The sequence below is a fragment of the Prunus avium genome, chromosome 5, assembly GCF_965620075.1.
Source record: "Prunus avium chromosome 5, drPruAviu1.hap1.1, whole genome shotgun sequence".
NCBI classification, from domain to species: Eukaryota; Viridiplantae; Streptophyta; class Magnoliopsida; order Rosales; family Rosaceae; genus Prunus; species Prunus avium.
The window spans coordinates 12,245,852-12,254,522 of record NC_142288.1 but is presented as its reverse complement, the minus strand read 5'-3'; the positions used below and the strand labels follow the sequence as shown (position 1 = coordinate 12,254,522).

General features: G+C 33.2%; 1 long non-coding RNA gene across 1 annotated transcript; it reads right to left on the bottom strand.

The window, feature by feature from the left end:
* Positions 1-614: 614 nt before the first annotated feature.
* Positions 615-7,486, bottom strand: LOC148294323 (uncharacterized). The gene is made up of 2 exons (XR_015836095.1): positions 6,819-7,486; positions 615-935 (listed from the first exon to the last, which is right to left on the bottom strand). It is a non-coding gene; the product is annotated as an uncharacterized LOC148294323 (long non-coding RNA).
* Between the last annotated feature and the right edge of the window lie 1,185 nt (positions 7,487-8,671).

Below are 8,671 nucleotides of genomic sequence, written 5' to 3'. Positions count from 1 at the left end.
GGGTAATGTGAGACAGTTTTTAAAAGTGTGGGGGGGTATTTTGAGACGTTTCAAAGCCCAGGTTGTAATCTGAGACAAGTTTGAAAGTACAGGGGGCATGTACATAAATAAGCCATTCGTAATTTTTTTTTTATATATAAAATAACATAAAATTACAATTTTTTAAAAAAAAAAAGATTAAAAAAACCCAACCCCTTCCACTACTACAATTTTCCCCTATCCTGGCAACCCTCTATGGTCAGTAGAAACCCTATTACTGACGGAATTTCGTCACTATTGGCTTCCTGACAAGTGCAGTGGCGAAAATCAGGATTGTCAGTAAAACTCTTGTCAGTACTACTATTACTGACCAACTTTTGCAACTTATTCGCCAATAAAAGTCTCTCTCTGACACAAGTCATAAAGGACTCCAAATGATCATTGACAACTCCAAATTATTACTGACAAAACAAGTTGCCAGTATTAAACAAGCTTTTGTCAAGATTATTGTCAATTTATTTGTGAGCTGATGCGCCATTAAATATGTTTTTCTTTCAAATGCCTTTTGTTTTGTAATATTATCTATACATTTTTCTTTCTATAAAAATTTAATTGATATACTAAAATTGTAATAATAATTATAAGTACACTATTATAAATAGTCAAAGATTGAAACATACAACAACCATCCTTATAAATAGGATATAAAGTCGATAGAGTTCAAAAACTTTAGTTGCCTAACCTATACAAAACTATGAAATATTCTACCAGTACTACAAAAGACCCATTGCCTTCGTCTGAATCCAAGGCACCTGATGGGGTTTCACCCCAAGTCCACCACGAACTCTATTATTTGTCTCAAGACCCATTGCCTCGACATAAGCCCTTCTTCGTGTCTCTAAATTATCAGGACATTCATCTTCACTCAATCCCTTCAACTTTTCCTGCATTTCAGCCTAACAAAAAAAATTATATATATTCAGTTTATCTTTCTCCATCCAATTATGGTCATCATAGAATAAGCAGCCCAATAAACTCTACAATGATGAATTGCATTATGTATTAAAAACATAGGACAATAATCTTCTGGATCTCTACATTTCTATTTTTCATATACTTGAACAAATAAAAGAACATAAAGAATAATGAACAAGAAAACATAAATGAATAAAACTACCTTTAAAAAACTTTCTGGATGCTTAAACAAATAACAAGGCAACCAAAACAAAATAACAGAACAACTCAAACATATATAAAAGCCCAATACTCTCAATACTATGAACAATTTTATGTAAACTTTATTGACTGCACATAAGTAGAACACATATCTTTGGTATGTCATAGAAACTGTCGAAATATCAAGAATATACACAAGAGCTCTTCTCCTCAATCCGATCCCTCGTACACTCATTCTAGATGGGGTGAATTCTTTTGTGTGGGTTGGCTTGATCGGTTGAGCAGGGGCACTTGTATTTATATGCATATTCCTAAGAGTCTTGCCCATCAAGAAACTCTTAAGAAGTCCTTATTGCATTAGGTTTATAACTTCTAATCCACAATTAAGATAGGAATCCTTCTAGCTCTTATATTAGCCTTAAAACACTAACTTTAATAGAGCTGCAGGTTTAGTTGTATTGAACTCCTAATTGATATCAAGTCTTAGAATCCTTTGATGATTATAAGACCACACTTTAATGGGTTAGACATCTACACGTCTGACATTCTCCCACTTGGTCTAATGATCATCAAGAACTCAATATCAATTACTGTAAGGCCTATGGAATTCAATTCAACTATAATTCCTAATCAAGTCACTGTCAATCAAAAGAACATGCATGGAACTATCAAGACTTATTGAACATTTCTATATTTCAAGGTCTTTACAATTACACATACAAGCTCTCAAGATCACATGAGACTTCCGTCAAGACTAGAATGCAGAATGATCATGACCAAACTTAATTTGTGTTTACAAAGGTCACTTTCATTCATACGCCCTCCCTTTAGAGATTACCAAGATCTCTCCTTAATGACTCTGGTATGAATTCATGTCTTATGCAGTGACTGTAGCTAGCTATACTGCATGATGACATGTAACTGGATTCATTTGTCAAGAATAATAAATATAAAACTGAAGTCACATAATTTATTAAAAGAATTGAACCAAACAGTAGTAAACAAAATAACTGAACTGTCTCCAAGAAAATAACGAAATTAAGTGGAATAAAACTCAACTCCCACTAATTCTACATATCAAAACTTAACGGCATAACCATAATTGTAACAAGTATGAAACAACCTTATTCAATGAATCAATGAACCACTGGAAAAAATTCTTTCTTTTGCCTTCTCCCTTACAAGCATGAACCAAAATCCAAATGCTTATTAGCAATCACAAATTTCAATCGAAAAGGCAAAAAGTCATTGATTAACTACTGAAGATTTGAACAAAACTGCATGAAATAATAAGAACATATAACATACGTAAACCAAACTTTGTTCTTATTAGCCTTAAAATCCTTAATGCAAAACTAGATTGTTAAGCGATTAATCAGAAATATCCAAATTACCGAATACATCCTCAAAGAAGATCATTAAACGCTCCCACTCATCAAAACATATATTTTGCATGTTACAAAATTGGATCAATACCATATAAAATGAATGAATACATTATAAAACTTTATCGCAGTCCAATCCTTAGAGTTAGAGCTCAAATTTAATTTATTCAATTCTTTCTCAAACAACACTTTACATGTAAGTTGCATGTAGATGAGAAAAACAAAAACTGTAATGGAAGCATTCAACTTTATTCCACTCGTATCTTAAACACCGATATTCAATTTTCTTTAAGCAATACAAGTAGAAAACAATAAGCATGGTAAGAATTTTAATAGCCAAAACGAAACAGTCAGTCATCCAAACAGTTCCAAGTATGCTTATTAGTACTCAGAAAACTTCAATGTGTCAAAAACCAGAAAAGAATTCCAAGTATGCTCCAAAACCTATCTGAGCTTTATCAGAATACAAGATAATAAGGTATTGAGTGTGAAGCCCAAAACTTTACATCACTTCTCCCACTTGGGCAAACACTCACTACTTTGCTACTTCAATATATAGTGCACCAATAACCTTATGATTAGAAAAACTGTGACAAAAAAGTGTAAAAGAACTTTCAAGGCGTGCTCCTAATGTACTTCACAGTATAAGCCTAAATGCACAAAACTGTCAAGAAAATTCCAGCAATGATATGTGATTACTTGAGAATTTGCCATAATTAATTTATAAATCGGATTAGTATCAAATTTAATGCAAACAAACTAGAGTCATTAATCTTCAAACAGAAAAATTAATGAGTCGTTTTATAGCTAATTAAAAAGTCTGAAATTGACCTACAAGGTTACTCAGAAAATCTGTCAGCACATACTTTTCCTGAACACAGATCACTAATAAAATTCTCACAAATAATCTATACATCCAATAATCACGAGACTTTGCAGAATTCACGAAGACACGTATATGCTCAACATATCAAAAATTCAGTTCATTTGAAGATCTTTAAGTGAGTCATTCAACAATCTTTATTCATAATGCAGAAACTGTCAGGAAAATTCCTGTGCATCTGTTTCAACTTTATAAATTCACCAAAAATTCAATTCTCAATATATTTTCATGAATTCAGCGTCTAAAGAAAGCTTAGAAAAAGATCCTTATCGCCTAATTTTATCACAAATTAATTCGTACTACAACATTATGTAAATAGACATCATAGCAGCATGGTTCAAAACTGGAAAAATTAGTTAACTATAGAATTATGAATGCTATCAATATGCTCCTCAAAATTTAATTATCCTTATTTCTAATGCAAGATCTAAACTTCATATAGCATGACATTTTCCTCATATTAAAACAAAAAAGTTTATCCAAATAATTTGCCATGCAAAAACCCAAGTTTTTCTTTAGGTTATCATTCAAAATTATCCTTTCTTGGGTGAAACGATCATATTTCTTAATATCAAGCATGAATACTATATAACATGACATATAATTAGACGTCGATAAACTGAGAATTGAAAACTATAATGGCAATAAAATAGTGATATTCTTTAAATGCAAGTGATATAACCACAATTAATACTTGTAAATATATATTCACAAGGCAAGTTTGCCTTTATCCAATACTGAAAGCATCAAATATAACACCAATCATGCCTCAAAAACACTTGCAGCAGTACGCCATACCATTTAAAACAAGCCAACTTTATTTTATTTCATTCTATATGACGAACACAACCTTACAGATCAATCCAACTTTACTTGATTCAATCCAATTAAATATGTATCAATCCTTTTACACGTATGAATCAATCCAGCTGTATGTTATAAAACAGTCACTTGATTGCATATGAAAAATAGCCAAGTATCAAAACATGTCCATACATAACCAAATAAGAAAACACAAATTTTTTTGATCAATCAAGTCACAAATACCAAAATTGCATACATTCTATGAATATGCATAAACCTTGATGTGAACTAATAGTGATCAGAAACTGTAGTGTAACTTGAGAGAATATTTGATATGAGAAATTAATGCAATCAATTTTTCATACTCATATCTCCTTTATGTGATCAACCAAAAATCTATTTCTTTGTCATACCATTAACTTTCATGACTATTCAAGATCACCAATATAAAATTATCATCAACAACTTAAACATGTTACAATCCGTATAACAAGAACAAAAATTTGTATGCCAATGGAGTTAAGGTTCATTGTGACATAACTGAAATCTTCCAAAATATATCATACAATCAATCTGTCCCCATATCCTCAATCAAACATAATTAATTCACACCTTTGGGTAGAGAATTAAACATGTTTTCAACACTAGGACATGAAAATACACGAATTTCCTGAACAAAGAAACTCCCACGTCTTTGGACTGAAGAAATTCCTTGCTAATTCATGTAGTTCATCTCCCATGCTGTTCCATTATAAGTGTACTCATGTTAAACCACTCACATCTTTGGATAGAGAGTTTTTAACACGCCTTCACCTACAATGCCAATTATGATCAATTCCTTAAATCCAGAAAACTATTAATGATTGAGTTGCTTTGGCTCACTCAACCATTGCGAGAATATCTGTAGACTATGATCATAAAACTTCCAAATATGATAAAGTTAAAACTTTATACTTTTATCACATTTAATAACCAATCTTATTAGAATCTAAGGTTCTTTAATCAACTAGGTTGCTTTCGCTCTTTAAATTGAAACAAGAACTCTTGAAACTTTGATCTCAACCCTTCAAGCATGAACGAGAAAAGCTGTATATCGAAACACGCTTAACAAAATATGTTGGTGTAATAAAGGTTAATAAAACAATACATTGCTTCTGTAACTTTCAGTTTTAGGTTTTATCCTTCTGGTTTGGTACTTTATAACCTTTCGCATATGTACACTTTTATGCTGATATTAAAACCTAGAACTGAGTTAAATTAATCATGGAATAAATAAATGAATTTCTCCAAATAAGTCACAGAAAAACAGTTCATGACATGCGATTACTTAATCAACACAAAACATGCTTGGGTCAATTTAACATCAATGACTGAAGCTGAAACTAAAAACCCCAATTTTATCTTAAATATATATATACTTGTGTATGTATTCTTTTGCCGCAAAGAAAATACTTATCCAACTTATGAAATTTAAGCATGCTTGAGGAGATATCAAAACTGAAGCCATGTTTATCATGCTGCAAAATTTGAGATTGAAACTAAAACCATATACATGCTTAAGTCAATTTCCATAGGACCTCAAAACTTTTCCTTAGTTTACTTTATTATTATACATTATTAATGGGAAGAGATATGCCGCATAGATGTTGATAAGTCAAAAGGTAAGTCAAACGAAAACAAGCCAACATCAATCTGCATGTTAACTAAGGATACAAATAAAATAAAAAACACAAACTTTATGTTTACTTTTAGTGAGGCATAAAACCATGGACAACACAAGTCTGTTGAAGCCAATTCAAAAGCAGCGCAATCAAGTTAGATTCAATAAAAACGGCCATACCTCAAAATCAGAATAGTGGATCTTGTCAAGAGGTAGCAAAAGAGGAAGAATTGTCGCCTTATTAATTCCAAAGAGCCGTATTGCAGAGTAACAGAAAAGGTGGGTAATTTCTATCGGTTCTAAAATATGCAGCCTAGGCTCTGATACCACATGTAAACTTTATTGACTGCACATAAGTAGAACACATATCTTTGGTATGTCATAGAAACTGTCGAAATATCAAGAATATACACAAGAGCTCTTCTCCTCAATCCGATCCCTCGTACACTCATTCTAGATGGGGTGAATTCTTTTGTGTGGGTTGGCTTGATCGGTTGAGCAGGGGCACTTGTATTTATATGCATATTCCTAAGAGTCTTGCCCATCAAGAAACTCTTAAGAAGTCCTTATTGCATTAGGTTTATAACTTCTAATCCACAATTAAGATAGGAATCCTTCTAGCTCTTATATTAGCCTTAAAACACTAACTTTAATAGAGCTGCAGGTTTAGTTGTATTGAACTCCTAATTGATATCAAGTCTTAGAATCCTTTGATGATTATAAGACCACACTTTAATGGGTTAGACATCTACACGTCTGACATTTTATTCAACAATAATCAAAGAACAACCATATAATAGAAAAGGGTAAAAGGGAAACAGACTTGGATTTTAAGTTTCCAAAAAATATTCAACAATCCTGCAATAGATAAACACATACCCACAAATTAGACTGATCAAACAAACAAAAGAAATAGGAACACAAGTCTCACCTGAACATGGGCCTTCTTTCAAGAAGAAGGACCAAATCACCCACAACTGAAAAGAGCAAAGAAAACCCCCAAATTTAATCCCCCTGTCAATTTGAACCAGCATATACTTAAATCACTACCACACCATTCCTCCAACTCCAATAGCTCGAAGGAAGAAAATGATTTCTTCAATGGAAAAACAAAAGAGAGGAAGGAAGGAGGGGAGACTGAGTGACACAGAGAGCAAAACCCAAAAAACAAAAGAAAAAAACAGAGAGAAGATATGGTTCGTTTGGAGTAGAGAGAGTTTTTAGAGTTGCTTTTTTGTAATCAAAAAGTTAAAAAAATTATATTTAAGTCTAGTAGTGGCAAAGCAACTTGTCAGTGATAAAATTTGGCTTCCCGCTATCTAAAAATTTGGGCGCCTGATGTTTTCGCTCCCCACCCTTGAAGCTGTTGGCACTGTGGCTCGCCAGCAAAATTAGTAATGACGAAAGACTTCGCCAGTATCATTTAGTAGTGGCAAATCACTTTACTTAGTCAGTACTGGGTTCTAGTACTGGCTGAAATGCTCCTTCGCCAGTATTAGGTTGTCAGTACAAGCTAAAATTGAAGTAGTGTTCCCTCCCCAACAACCCAATGAGGGAATAAGATCAAAGCCAATTTGACTTCTTTATTGTTTCAATGCACATGGGTATCAAACCCACTCAAAGTTGTGGGACTTATCCAATCCCACTTTTGATTTTTTTTTATTGAATTTTTTTGGTTCAACAAAAAGATGAATAATCATGGGATAGCCTGCAATATTGTCTGCTTTGTATATGCAGACAATAAGTATCTGGTTCACTCGTAGAGTCATTTTGCTTTGTTCATTAACCTGAATGAAAATTAGCCAACTTTATAGCTGCATGTCACATGACTTGATATAATCATGTCAATCAATAACATCAGAGCGTTTTAGTATTCTCTTGAAATGTATAGGATAGGGGGTGGGGTAAATTTGAAGAGAATTAAGAGCATCTCCAGCAGAGTTGTTATACTATGATTCTTAACCATTTAGGCTAGAATGAGGGCAAAACACAACTCCAACAGACTTGTTATTAAACTCTCTATTTTGGACAACTCTCTATTTATAGAGGAGGAGAGAGAAATTGAGGGTCCTTAGAAGTAATTTTACAAAGGCATAAATTTGTCTTTAAAATTTTGAAGATAAGGTGGGTGGGGAAATAGGACAAGAGATGGAAATACCAGCACTCAATGGGAATGGAAAAGGAATGAAGAACGTGAATCATTCAAAAGGAATGAGAAATTGAAGAATAATTTGAATCACTAATCGAAACAACATTCACACGCGGTGGCATCCATAAGCCTAACAATTGTATGGTGTTTGTTTGTAGAGGCGGCATCCGTAAAAATGGACCACATGTGGGTCTGCCTTCTGAAAAAGATTGTACAAATTAATTAATGGTGAGAAAAATGGGGCGAAATGTCTACTTTTCTTCTTCAGCAAAGTGACACTTGAAATGACTACGGCAAATGAGAGGGTTGTTGAGTTCTGAGGCGGGTGGAAAGGGCTGTCCTAGAGAAACTCCAAAACACTACAAATATATACCGTCAAGCCACGAAAGCTCAGACACTTCTGTTTTTATTTTAAAGTTTTCAAAATTTTCCTTTTTTGTAGTACTAGTCTCAAGCCCACTTATGTAATGATGTCCCCATGCGCCCTCGTAGTTCAGGTGAACCGTTTGAAGCCACAACTTATAACACCGGCAAAGCCAACACCTCATGAAACAAAGCTACTCTCAAATATTGATGACCAGGAAAACCTTAGGTTTCAAATTCCAGTCATAATGTCTTACAACAACAATAATGAC